Below are 20,548 nucleotides of genomic sequence, written 5' to 3' on the forward strand. Positions count from 1 at the left end.
AAGTGAGTCTCTTTCATTCACTCATTCAGTTCACTAGTACTAATGAACTACTAACTATAGAGCCTGGAACTTTTCTAGGGCCGAGACTATAACAAAGAATAAGACAAAACAAGGTCTTTGCCCTCATGAAGGACCTGTCTGGGAAAGACAGACCTGTAAATAGATACCTAGGAGAATTGCACTGTTTTTCTCTGAAGAAAAATATCAGTTAAGGCCATAGAGCATAATGAGGCTGCTGTTTAGATGGTCATAAGGGTCACCTTCTCTGAAGAGGAGTCATTTAAACAGAGACTTGTATCACTGGAGTTGATTCAAGATCCAGATCCCTGCTTTCCTCCTCCTCTTTAAGAAGTTATTTATTAAGACAATTGATCCACATTCCAGATCTTTCTTTCAGACTATAAAACTCTGGGAGCTACATTTATTTTCCTTAATTTGGATGTTTTAAATAGTGTGGTCACCTGCTTACATATTAACAGAGATCAAATAATAATTATTATCAATCCAGTTATTATTTTCCCTTACAAGTTTCCCCACTAAATCTGTTTAACTGTACATGTTTTTGGCTAGAAAATGGATTTTCATCAATCTTTTCAAGGATTACTGGTAATTATGCTTGGACCTAAGCAGAAAGATGCAGTGTGATATTCAGGAAATAATGTGGTCACTCTGGTCTGTATTTTACTCTTGGTTGTGCCATTTGAAGCACAGTTTTTCTCATCTGTAAAACTGGTATGATAGCTACCTTCCAAACACGTTGTCATTGTATGTTAATACTCTTCCACCTACTGCACAATCTGAAATTCCTGCAGTTATATTTCTCCATTGGTGACCTGAGTCTCTCTTCCATTTCAGAGGACAATTTGGCATGGCTAAGTAAAGATCTTAATCATTCCACATCAACAAGACATGGAGGAGACTTCATCTTTGCTGGAATAGTTTTTATGTCTCATGTTGCAATGTAAGCTGTGATTCTCAGACTTCCCAGGTGGATTTCTCCAACAGCCCATATTTAATCAAAACTACAAGATGTGTTACACTGAGAAGCTAAGAGATTGGTCAGGGTCACTCAGCTGGTTTATAGTAGAGATGCAGCCAGAATCACCTTTTTCCAACTACATTGAATATTTTTCTTGTATCTTAGGATCTACACTTGATCGAAACTCTCAAGGCCAAAAATAGCCTTGGAAAGATGGTATAAATTACTAGATGGCTAATTTTTGCTTTAACAGATTTGGTCAGTACCAAAATAAATACCCCTGATTTCTTTTGGAGGAAGGACAATCCTTTCACTTTAGAGAAGCATAAAAAACACATACTTGTCAATAACCAGTGATGGAGAATTCAGCCTTGCTGAAATTAACTTTCTTTTATGATCCACTTCTGAACATGATGTAACAGGTCCAACCTTGGAATGAAAACATAGGGAGTGAAAACATACTCTTGCCTTTTCAATCTGATTTTAGGCACTGATTTTCTCTTTAGTCTTCAGAAAACCATAAACAGTCTCTTAGGAAACCTGATGTTGGGGCTGGGGAAAAAGGGAGAACTACATGATTTCTATATTTTAATATTATTGCTTTGACTCCTTTTTGATTGAGGAGACTACCTTTTCTCTTGTCAAACAATACAAATCTCTAGAAATACACCTCCTCTGATACACACAGTGGTTGGAGGCCTCCTGTGGGGAAAATCTGTGGCTCTAGTTCTGGGCCACTTCTCAGCTCACTGCCAAACTGCCCATCAGGAAACCTGCCACTGCACATTCCAACCTGCTTCACCATCATAAAATCGTACTTTTTTTTTTTTTTTTTTTGCTCTGGGGACCTTTGAAGAAAAGATATCTATTTTTGCTTTGCTTTTTCTTATAAAAATATAAATGCTTTGATAAGCATTTTCTCCTGATGTATCAAAAGACACTTCCATCCATTGATTTTCAGAATGTCCTCACTGTTATTTTTTCATGGTCCTGAGAGAACAAGTGACTGGTCCAGTGTTTCACAGTGAGTTAGAGGTGGAGTTAGGATTGAATCTCGAGGCTCCTTGACAATTATTTTCAATTTTCCCCCTAGTGTACTTTATTACTTCTTTACACAACCTCTAGGTTCAGAAGCCCTTTTGACAACTTCTAGGTCACCACCTTATTTCGTTAAGAGTGTCAGAAGTTACAGTTTTCTTCTGGAAATGTATACAGAAATAGCATGAAAAATTCTTATATTTCTCTTGGAATATACCACATTTTTTTATTTTAAATTTTCTTTGGAAAGCCACAGAATGCTCTAAATTTATGAAGTGATCACAGTAATGATTTGGTTTTCTTTTCTTTGTCTCCATGGGTCATAACAATAACTTTCGTAATTTAAAACTATGAAAAATTCACTTGTATATTGTTGGATATCTCTAGTGCTGTCATTCCCCTGAGATTATCTGCCATGTGGCTTTCTCATGTTGTCCCCTTGCAGACATGCTGACCACTGGTGTGAGGTGTTTCAAAGGCTGATGTTTACTGCTCTTAGCATGCTGATGTACATTCTTAGGGAAGAGAAGGATGAAAATCTTGAAGTTGTATTGTCAGACTCTGAAGTAATCATTATTCTTGGGCAATTGAGAGAGAAACACTGTCATATCAGTTGTGTTTGGATATCATGTCAACCAAACAACTGCCTCAAGTTTTGCTTTTCAGTAGAGTGCTTTAATGTCATCTATGAACAACCTGGGTATTCAGTCTTTATCTATTAAGGTGATAGATACTACCAGTTGACACAGCAGAGTACAAGTTGTCCAAGTTGTAGTTTGAGCCTTTATCTAGTATATTAATTATAAATATCAAAAGGCATAATCAAATTGATTTTAGAAGGTAATACAGGGCAGAGGTTAGAGCATAGATTGGATTAGATCCATATATTGTGTTTTTTTTTTTTAAACCATTTTTATCATCACCCAGCTAAGGACCTCCCCACCTTTTTAAGGACAACTTCATATTTGCTGCTTTTATTTTTTATCTACTCTGCCAGTCTCTGCTTTTTAATTGGTATTATTTACACCATTTATACTTAAATTAATACATCAGGGCTTAAGTCAGCCATTTTAACTTTTGTTTTCTTTTTGTTCCTATGTTTCTTATTCCTCCATTTTTTATTTGTTTGCTTAGTATTTTGTTTTGTTTTTGTTTTCCTGTGGGTTACTTGAACATTTTTTAGGATTCTGTTTTGCTTTGTTTGTAGTGCTTTTGAGTACATTGCTTTGTATAGTTTACTTAGTGGTTGATCTTCATATTACGATATACATATTGTTGTATTACAGTCTGTTAACATCAGCATTATAGCATGGAAACCTCATTTCCATCTAGATCCTTTTACCATCACCACTCTTGAAATATCATCAACTTGAGTTTCAGATGGTATTGTGGACTGAATATGTGTGACCCCCTCCCCAACCCCAAGTTCACATGTGAAACCCTAACCCCCATGTGGCTGTGTTTCGAGATAGAGCCTATAAGAAAGTAATGAATGTTAAATGAAGTCATAAGGTTAAGGCCCTGATCCAATAGGATGAAGAGGCATGAGAGAGCTTTCTCTCTCTTCTTCTCTCCCCTCTCCCACCCCTCCCCCACAGGCAAGCACCAAGGAAAGGCCATATGAGGACATAAAAAGAAGGTGGCTGTCTATAATCTAGGAAGAGAGTCCTCATCAGAAATCCTGCCAGAAACTTGATATTGGACTTTCCAGCTTCCAGAACTGTGAGAAAATAAACTTCTATTGTTTACGTCACTCAGTCTATGGTATTTTTTATGGCAGCCCAAGCTGACTAATGCAGATGGAGTTATAACTTTTGTTTCAGTCCTCAAATAAGATTCAGAAAACTCATCAGGAGAATAATCTATTATGTTTAGTCATATTTTGGTTATTTTCATTTTTTCCCTTCTTGATGCTCTAAGATTCCTTCATTTATCATTTCCTTTCTGCTTGAAGAATTTCCTTTAGCCATTCTTTAAGTGTATATCTGTTAAGTAACAAATTCTCAGAGTTTTCTTTCACATGAGAACATTTTTATTCCCTTTTCACTACTGAAGAATAGCTTTGCAAGATATGGAATTTGCAGTTAATAGTTCTTTTCTTTCAGCACTTGAAAAATACTCTGCCACTTCTCTTTGTCCTCCATTGTTTCAGATGAGAAATCTGTAATTCAAATTGGTATTTCTCTAAAGATAATACCTTGTTTCTACCTGGCTGCTTTCAAGATACTGTCTTTGCTTTCAGTGTTTAGAATTGAATTATGCTGTGTCGTGATGTGGATTTCTTTAAGTTTACCCTACTTGAAATTCTATTAGCTTTTTAAATCTGTGTATATATCTATATCTATATCTATCTATCTACCTATCTATCTATCTTTCTACCTATCTATCTATCTATATCTTTCTCCAAATATGGGAAGTTATCAGCCTTTATTTCTTCTAATATGGGACTCTAATGATATGAATTTAGATTGTTTGTTATTGACTAGATTAGATAGATCTGAGTTAAAATTCTGTTTAAGCCACTTAGTAGCTAAATTATCTAGGTAAAATATTTCAGATTGATTGATTGATTGATTTCTATAAAATAAGACATGAGGCCAGTCTGTATTGGACCTCTGTTGCTTTAATCAGCAAACACTGCCCCCCCCACACACACAATGGGACTTTATACACATAGACACACATTATTTTCTTTGGGGAACTTCTCTTTCCTCATTGTATTTGGTGGGGTTGCCAATCATAATCACCACAACCCTTACCACACTCCACAAAGATTGAATTGTGTTCACCCTAGGAAATAAACTGAATGAGGCATCAGCATTATCATGTTCAGCCCAGTGCCTGGACCAATGCCTCATCCATGAGACTAATTATTATTTATTGCATGTATAAATAATGACTCAAATCCCAATAACATTTTTTTCCCAGAGCAGTGAGGTGACAAAACACTTAAAGATTTGTAGTACAGGTCAGCAACTGGCTCTGGGATGAGGAGCAGGAATGCATTGCATTAGCAATCTAATTGTTCTGTCTCTTTATTGCTCACTCTACATTTCTCCCTCTCCCTTTGGCTCCATTAATCTTATTCTGCATGTCTTTATCTAGACTCTCTCGGTATTTTTCTCCTTAAGTCCCTAAGCTTCTTTATTTCTCCATTCTCTCTCTTATGATCTCTTCTCCCCTGACATTTTAAAAAATTATTTTGTATCTATTTTGATTCCTACTTCTGTATTTTATTCCTTCTTACCTTCCCCATTTTATTTATTTTTTATTTATTTATTTTGTAACCAGCTTCCATTCACTTTATTTTTCTCATATAAAACTATGTGGTGGCCACAGCTGGAGCTTGGGTCCTCTGCAAGGAAATTCTGCTGTGGGTCTTTACAAGATGGTCAGTGAATTCCTGATATGGAGACTTGGTGAACAGCATCTGTTTCCAGAGATCAGGGGTGAGATAGCTGTAGGTCTTGGAAATGGCATCAAAAGTGGCCTTGGCAAAGTTGCCCAGGGTGGCATCGCAGCCCCTGACAGAGGTGTAGCAATCGTCAATACTGGCCCCACAGGGACTGAGATGATGCCAGTGCCCCTGGGGAAGGGATGAGACTCACCAGCCCAGAGCCACAGAGAGCCAGTCATCTTGCAATGGACAGCATTGGGCTTGCCGACCTTGTTACCCCAGTAGCCTCGCTGCATGGGGACGATGGAGAGCTTTGCCAGAATGATGGCCCCACAGATGGCAGTGGCTACCTCCCTGGAGCACTTGACACCCAAATGATGTCCATTGTAATTTTCAGTGGTGACAAATGCCTAGAACCTGGTCCCGCTGGCCAGCACGGGTCTGCTTTTGCACAGGCATTATCTTCAAAACCTTGTCCTTGAGGGATGCCCCCAGCAAAAAGTCAATGATCTCAGATTCCTTGATGCGCAGAAAGAAGAGATAGATCTCCTCCAGGGACTTGATCTTCATGTCCTTGACCAGGCTGCCCAGCTTGGTGACAGGGAGCCACTCCTTGTCCTCGACCTCAGCCCCGGGATGCTGCCAAAGCCTCCACGTAAACTACCTCAGCCTCCTATCCCGGGGCCCCCTCGGCCTCCGAGCCCTCCAGCAGCACCTGTATCATCTGCCATTTGGTGTTTTTATGGAGAAGAATCTTACTTCCCCACTTTAATCTTTTTGCTTCTTACCTGTCTTTCCAGATCATTATCTCTATTCAGTATCAGATCACAATGGGACTCTAAGTTATATGTATTTATTTAGTATTTACTGTTTGTTCAGTATTTATTTGCTATCTCTTGGAATAAAAATTTATCTTCCTTTTCCTAACTGAAAGAAAGTCATTTAATGTATTAAAATTAATATATGTAAAGTATTCTATACAATCTAATTAAATATTTAATATATTTAAGTACCAAAGTTAAATATATTTATGTAGGGAAGATAATAGAACTTTTTATTCATCTCCAGCTCATGATTAATTTTGCTTTTCTTGTGGATTAAAGGCTGTTAATAGGAAAAAAAATCCTCATCCCTCTTGTAAACATGGGTCTCTGATGTCTTTTATTAAGTTAGTGCTAAAGCCACAAACAGCGAATGTGACAAGCAGGTCTGATGGCAGCAATGCTGATTAATCTCCATAAGCTGGAGCATCTGGTTTTAGGAAACTGAACAGGAAACACAGAGCCCTAGCTCAGCATCTAGAGTATTCATTGGCTGGTGAGTATTGACCATGCATATTAGTCAGTCAGAATTGTCCAAAAGGAAGAGCACACCGTGGCCAGTGATCTGGCTGAGTGGACAGACCTAGTCTTTGGTTAGAGAATGATTCTTTATTCAGCTCATTCTCCAGACCTCAATTCTGCCCTGCTATAGAGCCGGCCCCAGTAGAAAAGAAAGAGGGAGGTAACGGTCCATGTGTCTCTGCCTGAGGGATGGCAGGAAGCATGGCTACACTCATACTTCCTGGCCACTAGCTCTGCAGCTCGAGCTGATCTCTTTTGCCATGTCTTCTCGAAGGCTTTCCTCTGCTAACCTATCCCAAGTGGTGCTTAGTGCTCTGTTCTCCATCTCTACCCCATAGGCTCAGCAGAAGAATTTTTTTTCTTATTGTGAATCAATACAATAATCTCTCCTGGTGGAGGATTTTCAACCTTGAACCTTGGCTCTCATTGGGAATGAACATTGGAAATGAATCTGTTCCCTGGGGTCCTGAAATGCTCAAAGCTCTAAATTCCTTCTCCCACCTCCACCCCCATGCCCCTGATAATATGTGCCCAGGACCCACAGACATTTAATCGGAGAGCTTAGGTGAGTATTTTTCTCCTCCTTAGATTACCCTATAAGTATTGAAGTTGAACAAGATCTTTCAAAGTACCAAGTGACATTTTGTTGGTGTACACATGGGATGAATATATTTACATCGATTAGATAATTATTTATCAAGCTAATTGGCCCCAAACCATCAACTTACTTTTATTTTTTTAGATAAAGCCTAACGCTTGCAGGGAAGAGGTATTTTTTTCATACTTGGGTTCTCCTGGGACATCTTTTTGCAAAACTGGATTCGCAGACTGCAAACGTGCTTCGCGTGCTTTCTCAGTGAGGAAGGGAAAACTGAGATCGCTAGCATTAAACAATCATTTTATTCCACAAAACCTGTGCGTGAATTATTGACGTTCCATTCCCACATTTACTCAATTAATGAAGCCAATTAGCGCACACTGTGCTTTGTAGTAGCATCGGCGGGAGTGAAATGAGCCTTTTGGGATGTTTATGGACTCAGTTGATTTCAGGAAAAAGAGTTGACCGATAGAAGCAGCTGCTAGTGGGAAACAGTTTGTACCCAGATAGAAATGAACCATAAGATCGAACAGGTGTTGTTCAGTCTTCTTAGCGCCTGGATTATGGTGCAATGTTATCAATTAATTTCCGACCGGGAAAGTCTAAAATGTAGTCAAAGGAAGCTGTCAGAGGCCTGCCACAGCATTCGACAGCAGCGGGGCAGTGTTTATTCTCCAGGACGTTTGTAGTCATTGGCTTCCCAGTTGTCTCACTAATCAGTTAAAAAACAAACAATGAAATGACCAACAATTTTTAAAAATTGACTTGGACATAATATATAAACTTAGAGAATGAGTTGAAACCCCTTTGAATATATTTTATAATATTCCGGTTAATCTTGGTAATGAGATGTGGTGGTGAATTTTATGCATCAACTTGACTGAGCTAAGGGATACCCAGGTGTCTGGTAAACAGTTTTTCTGGACGTGTCTTTGAGGGTGTTTCTGGAAGTAATGAGCAGTTGAATCAATAGGCTGAGTAAAGCAGATGACCCTTACCAATGCAGGTGGGCATTGAACAACTTATTGAGGACCTGAATAGAACAGAAAGGTGGAGGAAGGACAAATTTGCTCTCTTTGCTTGAACTGGGACGTCCATCTCTCCTGCTGTCAGACATCAGCACTCTTGGTTCCCAGACCTTTGGACCTGGACAGAATTAGACCACAGATTTTCGTGGGTCTCTAGTTTGTGGATGGTATCATGGGACAACTTAGCCTCCATCATTGTGTGAGTCAGTTCCTATAATTTATCTCCTCTTTATCTATCTATCTACCTATTTGTCTATCCTCTCCTATTTCTCTGGAGAACTGTGACTTATACATGAGGAAAACAAAGAAAAGGCGGAGAGAACAGGACCTCTTATTTCCAGAGGGTAGATTTCCCAGCTGCAGTCTTTCTGGAAGAAATCTATTCTATAGCTCTCTCCACGTTAAAATGCAGGAGATCTGCAACAGGTGTCAGACAAAAGTAGGTTTCCATCAGGTATGCCCCCACATAGGTTGTATGACCTTGCGTAATTTATCAATACCTTGTGTGAGTTATCAATTCCTTGGGTAAGTTAATAAAGCATGCTATATCTTGGTTTCTCCTCTATAAAATGAAGATACATATACTTGCTTCACAGGGTTAAATAAAATAACATATGTGATCATTTTTGTTGTAATGCACATTTTCTATATTAGGTATCATAGATTATATATACAATTTATTAATTTGCAAGGAGATGAAGGAAGTGACAAAAGGACTTTAAATGAATAGGTTGGCTGTAAAGATGCTTTCTGATTTTAGAAACATGTTAATGTGAAAAAGAAAAAAAACTTGCACCCTAGATTTAAGAAAATGTCATAGTATATGCTAAAGAAATATTTACTTTTCTTCTCCTCATGTATTAAGAAAGCAGATATCAGAGAGCAGCTCACCAAACATTCAGGGAGACTGGAACTTCTTGATATCTATTTATAAGATACTTTATTTCTAGTATGAGTATATAAAATCCAATGTACAAGAATCAAAGAATCCTAGTTTGAGACATGTGAACATCTCATGTGGCCTTTATTTCTTATGTTAGGCTCACAAATAAAACAAGATGGCTTCTGTTTTGTAATCCACACTTAATTAGTCCTGTTTTTTGGTAGGACCAATAAAGAGCAGGGTGCAAAGACTGTATTTGTTTGACTACTGAAAGAGCATTTCTAGCACAATGAATAAATCACAAACCCAAGACACTTTACTCTGTATAAGTATTGTGAAGCCTAGTTTTATTTTCACCGAAGTGAGGCATGAGGTTTTGTATGTGCTTGTGTTGTTTTTAATTTTGGCAGATGGGGCAGTAGAGAAAGCTGTGAGGGAAAAGTGTTGCTGTCTTGTAAAATTATTTTTACATAGTTGTGCTAATTTATTTCACTCATACCCATTGATTGTAGACAAAGAAATCAGCCAGATCAGAGACCAGACTTGGAAACATTGGAGACAGATAGAAATATTGGATTTTTTGAAGATAGAGAAAGGGGAAATTATATATTTTTGTACTAATAAATATTTGATATAATATATATAATATATATCAGTATATTTATATATTAGTATAATATATATATAATAGTATATGTCATGTGTGTATATATTTACACACATACTGAAGGAAAAAAGAGACACAACTGATAGACAATCCAAAAATTTTCCCTTTGGGAAGCCTAAAAACTTGACCCTGCAGGGCATTATTCTTACCCCCTTCTCTTCCTCTACCTATGTGTCTCTATGAATCATGGTTCAGGGGTGCTTGACATGCTGCTTGAATCTGAGCCACATGGAACCACTTGCCTCATGCATGTCTATCCATAATAGGGCTGGTGTTGCTTTTGTGTCCCTCTTTTGTAATCCAGGTCTTCTGTCTTCAATTTCAAAGTTCCTGGTCAATTTAAAGTATCTCTTCTTTCCAAATGGTTAGAGAAGCCTCTGCCACAACTTTTTGAAACAAGATTTTAATTCTCTTTATCATCAACATATAAGTGTGAATGCTAAAACCTGCCATTTTATTGAACACTTGCTATGTTCTAGGCAGTCACCTTAGTTAATTACTTAATTTAGTTCTCACCCCAGTCTTATGAGACAGATATTGTTATGGCCATTTCAGTTGAGCACACTGAGATTAACTGAATAATGTAAGAGCCAAGATGGGCAGTCAATGAACATTATTTTTGCTTGGTGGAGCCTGAGGGAGCTGGTAGAGAGAGAGATCATTAGGGATGGTTTAATTCATTGTTCATTTTCCAGGAAAAATGAGTCTCAGAGGCAGAAAGTGATTGACCAAGGTCTCACTGGGGTGTATATCAGAGCTGAGAACCAAACTCAGGACTTCCGACTTCAGCACCCCATCTTTTCTGTGGAGCCAGGCTGCTTCATGGAACAGAAGGACAACAGGCTGATTGAAGTATGGCCGTTTGTGGGTCCCCAAACTACTAACGTTGTGCCAGTGTTAACGAGGCTCCCTGGAATCTGGACCAAGAAGAGGAGAATGGATTTGGGAAGCCTCTCATCTTCTTTCTGGATTACAGAGCCTTGTCACTCAGGCACCATCACCCCCTTTGGCCCCTCTGTCCGAGAGATGCCTGACGATACTTCCCAGAGTAAGACGTGATTAGTTTAGCTAGAGGCTAAGAAATAGGATCATCGTAAAAGCACATTAAAGGAAGGAGCTAGAAAGGGGAAGCACTTGAGGAGAACAGGGACACAGTCTCCTCTTCAGCTCCAGTCACACCTCTTACCTTCCACAGCCCAACAGCCATCCCTTTTGCCTACCTTGACTTTAAACACCAAATGAGAAGATGCAAAGGCTGGATGCTGGATACCATGCCCCCACCCACTTCCCAGGAGCTCAGGGCTCTACTCTGTGAGGTCTCCCTTAACAGGGGCAAGAGGGTCTTTCTCTCTGCTCCCTTGCTCAGCTTGGGCATCCACACTGACTCACAATCCCTTCTAGAACCTTCTAGTTGATGGAGCATGTGTGACGAGCAAAGGAGAGACTTTGAGCTCTTCGGTGTTCAAGGGTTAGATGTGAGTTTAGGAGGGACAAAGGTGAGAGCTCTGGATGTGGTAGGGTAGAGGGGCAAGGTGAGAGCTGCCACACAAGATGAGGAGAACCAAGCAACACAGACATCCCTAAGTAGAACTAGAGAAGATTCTGCACTTTAATCATTTCCTCTTTGTGTCTCCGTGCCCAGTTTGGATGGATTTATTAGTTCTCTTTCAATTCACTAACTCTATCTTTGTGTTTAGTCTATAGTTTATCCCATTTCCTGAGTTTAATTTACACACATATTTTTCATTTTCAAACTTTCTACTTGGTTATTTATCCACACGTTCTTTTTTTATTTCTGTCTGTTTTTCTTTTATACATTTTGTTCTATTTAAGAGAACATTCTACATACTTGTTTCATAGTATTATTTAGATTGTTCTATAAAGTTCACTACCTCTTGAGTAAACTAATGTTCCAATTGTTGACGTTGTGGGCTATTTTTCTTATATTTAAACTTCACTTGTTTTAGAATTTTGATTTATGAGCTGATTTTGAGAAGGATTATTTTTTCCCCCTCTCTTCCTCCATGCTCATCACTCACCTTGCAATTTATGTTTGCTTCAACTGAGTCCCTGGGCCTTAGTCTAGAGCTAGCTCTTTTAATGCCATGTTGGTGACGCTGAGAATATCAGAGGCTAAGAAAAGCTGGGTTCATTCCTGGTCACCGGGCAGCTTGCATAGGGTATAGCCTCACCTGTTTGGCAGCAGTTTTTCTTACTCACTCAGCTCCTGGTTTCAAGCAGTGAGACTCGCTCAGGTCCCACATCTTGAGTGGAGCACTTAAGGACATTGGTATCATTGGTTCTGAACCCACACCAGCCTCTGTGGCCAGGTCTATCTTCCAGGTTATGTAAAGGCTACATTATTACCTCTTGTTATGTGAAATGAAGATAGTATCTACTTTTTAGAGTCAGGGAGTCATGATTAGAATAATTCTGCAGGGTTTCTCTAGTTTCCATGATTTTTACTTTTTTATTCTAAACAGTGGTGCCTAATACTGTCCTGTGATTATGTCAACAGAGAATTTTTAAAAAATAAAATTAGACACAAATCCTGAATTTATTATATATTTATTCACTAATATGAATATGTTAGATATCTGCACACAAGTGTACACATACTATTCCTTTATTTTTATTTTTTATTTTTTATTTTTTTGCGGTACGCGGGCCTCTCACTGTTGTGGCCTCTCCTGCCGCGGAGCACAGGCTCCGGACGCGCAGGCTCAGCGGCCATGGCTCACGGGCCCAGCCGCTCCGCGGCACGTGGGATCCTCCCGGACCGGGGCGCGAACCCGGTTCCCCTGCATCGGCAGGCGGACGCGCAACCACTGCGCCACCAGGGAAGCCCTATATTTTTAATAGAATGAATCTTTGAGAATTATATACATGAATAATACTTTTCCAAAATCCTTATAATTGAAATTGCCTAAAGAAGTTTACATTTAAATATTCAATATGTTAGAATCATTTTGCAACATTTTTTATGCTAAAGTTATAATTTCAGTAATTTCCCATTACTGTGAATCCTTTGCTTACTGTGCCTTTAAAATGACTATCACAGAAAGTAATGTTATGGTTTTTGAGAGAAATTTGCCTAAAGTAATATTTTTTCCATAAATAATTTTGTTGAGCAGGAGATTTCTTTGCAGGACTGTAACAATTCTCCTTGGGGCAGGGGGGGAATGTCTCTTTAATATGCCATTTTGGATATGATAGTCCTTGGATTTATTTAACAATTATTATAAACACATTTGCAAAAGACAGGTGCTCAGAAAGATCACTTATTAATTTCTACCATATTCAACTGAGCACAGAGATTTACATACAATTATATTGCATTTCCTATTTCAATAATATTCTTTTTGAGTCTCTTAAAAAGTATAGCCTGTGCTGGGATAAATGATCTGTCTAAGGACTTCTAGTCTAACATACAAACAATGCCAAATAAACTACTTGCCTTTGTAGAGATCCAAATGCGTTGTCTTAAAAGGCCTTGATTGTTGGGTTGCTGGACTCAAAGATAGAGACTGTACTCATGAGGATTTGGGTCATAAAACCCTAGAGAGGGTGCTGGTGGGGGCAGCAGCCATTGTTGCCTTTCCCCATGGGGGTGGGCAGTGTCAAAGCTTTAACATAAAGAAGATGTTAAATAAAAAATTACTTATGGGGCTTCTCTGGTGGCGCAGTGGTTGGGAGTCCGCCTGCCGATGCGGGGGACGCGGGTTCGTTCCCCGGTCCGGGAGAATCCCACGTGCCGCGGAGCGGCTGGGCCCTTGAGCCACGGCCGCCGGGCTTGCGTGTCCGGAGCCTGTGCTCCGCAGCCGGAGAGGCCGCAGCGGTGAGAGGCCAGCGTACCGCAAAAAAAAAAAAAAAAAAAGGAGAATCCCACGTGCCGCGGAGCGGCTGGGCCCGTGGGCCACGGCCGCCGGGCTTGCGTGTCTGGAGCCTGTGCTCCGCAGCCGGAGAGGCCGCAGCGGTGAGAGGCCCGCGTATTGCAAAAACAAAAAAACAAAAAAACCCAAAAAAAACCATAATCCTGTTAAAACAATAAAGCAGATTTTATTCAAGACTATTGCAATAGGTATAGGGACTACTGTGATGGGGTTTTGCAGTAGGGGAGAGAAATTAGGCTCAACTCTGACTAGAAAAAGGAAAAGTGGAAATTTATAACCGAGGAGCAGAGAGGGGGCCTGTGGATGGAAAACTACTAGTGGGAAACATCAGGGGTAAGGGAAAGATTCTGGCTAAACGGACTAAATAGGATTCTTGCTAAAATTAAGTAATGCAAAGAAGGACATGGAAGTCTAAAATTTGAGGTCTAGTTGGGAAGAGGATTCAGAGAAGTCTGACTTAAGTGTGGGCAAGAAGAGACTCTCTGTCAGGGACAGGCCAAGAATGCTGCAATCAGAAATTCTGAGAGTTAAAGGGGAAAAGGGGTGTTTTAGATTATCAGGCAGTGGTGTTGGAAGCTGGGATGTCACCCCTCCCTCTCTGTGGGTTGGTCTTGTTCCAACATGTCAGGTTTAAGCTGAAGCTTTCTGTCAAGTTCACTGACTGTCTACACATAATCCCCTCCTCCTGTTTTCAGAAGCCCGGTGAAGGCAGGCCCCCACCGGGGAGTTCTGGAGGGGCCAGACCAAAAGCAGTTGTGGTTTATAATGTTCCTATAGCTTATGAAGTTCAACATGCTGTGTCCCATGTTCCTCCTCGCTGGCTCCCCAAGTGAAAATTTAATCTTTTCTACAAGGGTGATGAGTTCAGCTTTGAGAGTCACCACATGGTACTGCTGATCTCTAGGAAGCCCTTATGCAGTTTGTGTGCAGGAAGTTTTAATTTTCTCTTGGGTCAGTAGGAAGACAATTTCCTTGCTATTTTCTATTTCTTTCATCACACTACCTATCTTGGCTTAGTGTCTTTATCTGTACCTCACCATGGTTCCTCTTGGATCTGGGGGAGGAAAATATGTTATTTATACATTTTCATAATTGAGAGAGGAGGAGAGACAGAAGGAGAGAGAGAGAGAGACCCATCTGCTGCATATACTGACCTTTTCTGTCTTGATCCTTTGCCTTGTTACACTGTGTTCCTGGGACCCTTCCTCACTGTGGCCACTCCACAACTGGCCCATTTCCTCTCAATACACAGCTCGTGCTCAACTTGATTCCCTTTCAACCAACTGACCTTACTGGCGTATTTAATTTTGCAGATGGACACATATCAAATAACTCTTGTCAGTAGTTGCTGAATGTATATTCAACATTTTCTCCTTTTACAGATTATATTATTTGCATTCTGAAATCCTTTGTATGGCATATAAGGAATCGCAAGTGTCATGGGAGAGAAGAAATAGCTCAGGTTCCATATCTTTTTGGATTTTTTTCACTTGAAACTGGTAGATTTATAAGAACAAATATCAGTTACCAAATAAATAAAAATATGTAATTACTAGTAAAACAGACAGCAGATGGGCTTTACAATGCATTCACTTTACTTTGCAGTTCTACAGAACATGTGGTGCTTTCATGGGCACTAATTTTTATCAGGGAGTTAGGATCTGACCACTGTGAAGCAGTACATCATTCTTAGTAGGAGTTGTCACAGCCTTGCCAGTGATGCAAGGTCAGTAATCACCAGTTACAGAAAAACCACTAATGTGTAAGCACTTATACGAGAGTCAAAGATCATAAAGGGAACTAGAGGAATAGGCTGGAGAGATGCAGGAAGATTTTTCAGGTTGGCTCCTGGAGTTCCTATTTCTTCCAGTTAACTGTAAATAATCTCACCACTGAGGATCTCACTTAAGTGATGCTATTTTTTTCTTTTAGGGAAGATGTATTATTATAATTAACATACCCTCATAGAAACCTAGATGAGTACACTTAAAACGGGTCACTATTCTGACTTTCTTGATTTAATGTCATTTCTCATTTAAAAAAAAAGAAAGTGCACACTAATTTGCTATTTCCCCTCACCATCTGTTACCACAAGCTCACAGACAAATATAGCTATAAATCATAGTTGCTAAAATTTTACTCTTCTTGTCTCATGGGATGTATTCATTAATAGGGTGTGTATATGTTTGTGTTTATAAATTCACATTATCTTTTCTTTCTGTGTGTTTCCTCTAGATAGGAGTAATCTTTGCAGATATTAATTACAAGATCAAACCTTAGAGGACAGTGACTTTGAACTTCTAAGATAGTTAACAATCTAACCATCACCAGTCATTTTTTAAGCAACTTCTCTGTGGGTTGGATAAAAGTGGATTCATTTACCTGACTTTGCTTTCCTCTTTTTGGTGGCAGATTAGTCATTACAGGTCAGTCTTTGAATAGAGTCCAAATTGGTACATCTGGATCTGTTTAGTGACTCTACAGAGGAGCTCAGGCATCAGCTGATTTGTCTTGTTAACACGTAAATGTCTTTGTTATCAGTCTCTCCATAATGCTTCTGACCATGTGTTTGCATTACATGGTATAATGCAAAAACAAAACAAATGAACAAAATAGAAAAAATTGTTTCCAGACCATTGTCTCAAGGAAAATAACTAATTTTTACTCTCTAAGATATCACATAGATGGAGCATCAAAGAAATAGACTTTGTACACATATCATAATGACCTGAACCCAAACCAATAACTTAAAAATCAAAGCAGGATAGATAATTCAAATCATTTGTTCCAAAATGATTTATATCATGCTAATTACCTTTAGTCTCTCTTTCTAGTTTGGCTATCAGCAACAGTACTGTGTGCTAGATTTGGAGAACCATAAAATTCAGCATGGATAATAACTTTATTTTACTTGCTGAAGAGGAGTGATAAGCCCTCTCAATTTGCCACAGAGCTGTTTGCTCACTTTCTTTCTAAATTCTGCATGGTCAAAGGAATTTTTTTTTTCTCACACCTGTAACATTCCACTATCACCTTGGCCGTGTTGTAGCATTAAAAACTTTAAATCCCTCTGGTGAATAACCAACTGTGTCCTTTCTTTTTATGGAAGATGTATTCTACTTCCAATTTTACATGGGCTGCTGCAGCCTCCAGTGTAAATAAGTGCCTGTCTTCTAGAATGTCAGTAATAAACTCCCTGTTATTTGATGTTTGAGAAAGATGTCACACAAGAAATCACCTTCATGTTTCCACAAAAATCATCAAATGAAAACCTAGATCAAAGTAACTAATTTATTTTATTACATTCCTATATTAAAGTAAAATGCATATGTGTGTGATGGATTAAACTGTTGAGTCTAGAGCCATTTTGTTTTTTCACTTTGGGAAGATGGCTATTAAACCAATCTTTGTTTTTCTGCATACAGACAAGACTAAGAAAGGTAGATATTAGGCCAGAAAATTAGGCCTTATAGTGTAAATAAAGAAGTCCTATATTGGAGTCCACAGATCTAGGTTTTAGCCCTATCCCGGCCTTTTGTTACCTGTATGACCTTGAACAAATCACACTTTCTGAGCCCTTATTTACTTGTCTATAACTTAGAGATATCAATACCTGCTCTATTTCCTTGGTTTTTCATGTGAGGTAATGTTATTAGAATCTGTGAACTACTACACAAATATGAGGTGAAATTATTTTAAAGTTGAGCTAGAGTATTTTTTTTTGTGTGTGTGTGGTACGCGGGCCTCACACTGTTGTGGCCTCTCCCGTTGCGGAGTACAGGCTCCGGACGCGCAGGCTCAGCGGCCATGGCTCACGGGCCCAGCCGCTCCGCGGCATGTGGGATCCTCCCAGACCGGGGCGTGAACCCGGTTCCCCTGCATCGGCAGGCGGACGCGCAACCACTGCGCCACCAGGGAAGCCCTAGAGTATTTTTGATCACAGGCAAGGCCAATAATGAAGTCACTGTTTGTGCCAAAATATCTCTTTGTCAATGGGCTCTACCATCTATTTGTATTTTTATTAACCATGCCACTTTAAGAATAACAACAGCAGGTAAGAATTATTTGAGGCACACATTTTGCTGACTCTGAGGTTGGTTGCTGGTAGCAAATAAAAATAAGGGCTCCTAATCACTGTCTCATAAGTGTCAAGCATTGTCCCTGGGGCTTCACATACATTATTTGTTTTTCACCAAATCTCTGCAAGCAACTCCCACTATGCAGTTAACAGTTATGCAGATAAGTCAATGAAGGCTCAGAGATGATGTCTTGCTCAGGTCATAGAGTTGGCTCCAAGCAGAGTCAGAATCCATACCTGGACAGGACAGGTATGAATGTTTCAAGCATTCAACAACATCCGTAACAACAGAATTCTGCTGCTAAACTACCAAAAATTGCTAGATCCTAGGAGAGATCTACCAACAGGCCACCATCTTGAGGGTGAAGAAAGGTATCTTTTTCTAGGAGAATGGCTGTTGGCAGCTGTGAGAAATGATAGTTTTCCTTCATGTTTTCTTAACTTTTATTTGAGCTTTGTTTCTCAAGAGTCAATATCATCTAGACCTTTCCCTTTTGGGCCCATGCCTCCCCTTACATTTTAGTTTTAGGGAAATTGATCCCATTATGTATTCAAGAGAGAAGTTCATATTTCTATGATAACTAATTATTTTGCACAAAGTTGTCTATTTAGACTCAGTTCTTAGCAATTCATTGCCACAAGTAATGATAGAAGTGGACTGCACATAAAGGCAAACTTGCTGTCAGCATAATGTATATTGAGTATGATTTCTAACTCACATATTATTACAATTGTAAGGTGACTTGAGCACCATCTAGGCAACTTCCTTTTTGTTTGTTTGCTTGTTAGTTTGCTTTAGGTTGGGAGAAAGAGGCCCAAAGAAAGTGACCTGCCTATGGTCACATCACACAGTCTATTATAAACTTTCCAGAGGTACTAAGATTTTTAAACAAATTATCTTTTGCACATTCTCATGCTCTTATTTCCTTTGCTTTAACAGAAACTTCCAGCATAGAGCAGTGTTCTACTTACTACATAGTGAATAATATCTTAACTTCAATCCCCACCTACCATTGCTTATAAACTGGGGGTCCTATACTAACGCCTCTCACAACACATAAGCATTTTTAATTCCTAGAGGACCACCAAAGGCTCCTCCATGGACTTCTTGTGCTCATGATAAAGACTTCATATGTTAGTTTAAGCTGATTTTTCCCCCTCACATCTACCCACTATAGTTTAAGGCTAATTGGTGCTGCTTTTGAAAAGTGTGCTTCTATGAGACTCATGAAGACTTGAGATGACAGTGCAAGTCTATAGACAACAGAATTTGATTTACCCAAAACTTTAAAATTTGGGTAAATTTGATTTACCCAAAATTTTAGGACCTTCAGATATATTAAACACTGTACTTTCTTCAAATATTTTGTCTTCCACATCAATCTTAAGTTCAGCTTTTCCTCAGTATTCTATTTTACAAACTATTGTGTGTAAAATGAGAATGACATATAGTAACAGAATTTCTGTGTATAATTTAATTAATTAATTAATTAATTATTAACATATGGAATAAAAAATTAAGAATGCATGTAATTTTTTCCTGTTTTCTTATCTGCCTCATCAGAATGACTGTCCCCTGATGTATACAGTCTTTTAAAGCTATGGTATTGGAAGTAAGGATAGGTGTCTATGTGACACACATGGAAATTTTGCAATTAGAAATAATCAACTCATAAATGTAGGCAGAGTGCCATGCTAGGAAGAGAAAGAAGAAAACAATTTTAATATGAGCATCCTGGTCTTTCTAAAATATAATTTATTGCTCAAATGCACCATTTTCCATTAAAGATGGAATTATTATAATTTTCCCTTTGTTTCTATTATTGTTTCTCTTTCCTTGAGTGACTCATTATAATTCTTTATCACTTCTGTTTATCTCTTCATGAATAAAATAGTAAGACATTTGAAATGTATTAATATATTAGGATATTTTTCGTTTCATTCTATTTAGTGTTTGAAGTTTGGATATATATGTATATATACATATGCCTGTATATGTATATCCATACACATATTGGAGATTATCTATCATTTGCCTATCTATCTATCTATCTCTCTATCTACCTGCCTATGCTTCAGTGTGTTAGAAGGAAAAAGCAAACAGAGACTTCTTGGCAAATACAGAGAGATTTTGTGACAAATATTCAAGGAAGGAAAAAAATATATTCAGCCCAGATATCAGTTAAGAACTAGACACCCATTCAACACTGACACTGAAAACCTGGAAAGGCATAGAACTCATGGGAAAACTTAAAAACACTTTGAAGCATCTAAAAGAAACAAAATCATGTTGTATGGGCAAATTTAGTCAAATCCAGGGAAGAGAAAAGAAATATGTAGGTCCTGGTCTTTCTGCAATAGAATTTGTTGCTTAATTATTCATTTTTCCATTTTACAAAGTGAAATCATTATAATATTTCTTTTGTTGTAGCAGTTTCAATTAATGGCATGGCTTAGACCCAAGAAATTTATTGAGGAATTTGGATAGAAACATTTGATGATTATATTTGTGTCCAGTCCTGCACATGTTAGAATCAAAAGGGCCAGAGAGGACATGCACCCAATCTCCCTCTTTAGATGTGAATCCTTCTCTGGCATTCCTAGCCTGTGGAATATGTATGATGACAGATAGGCTTCCCCTTGT

General features: G+C 38.7%; 1 pseudogene; it reads right to left on the minus strand.

The window, feature by feature from the left end:
• Positions 1 to 5,339: 5,339 nt before the first annotated feature.
• On the minus strand, positions 5,340 to 6,145 carry LOC102974860 (40S ribosomal protein S2-like; annotated as a pseudogene).
• Positions 6,146 to 20,548: the final 14,403 nt, after the last annotated feature.

Source organism: Physeter macrocephalus, chromosome 12 (genome assembly GCF_002837175.3).
Source record: "Physeter macrocephalus isolate SW-GA chromosome 12, ASM283717v5, whole genome shotgun sequence".
Lineage (NCBI taxonomy): Eukaryota > Metazoa > Chordata > Mammalia > Artiodactyla > Physeteridae > Physeter > Physeter macrocephalus.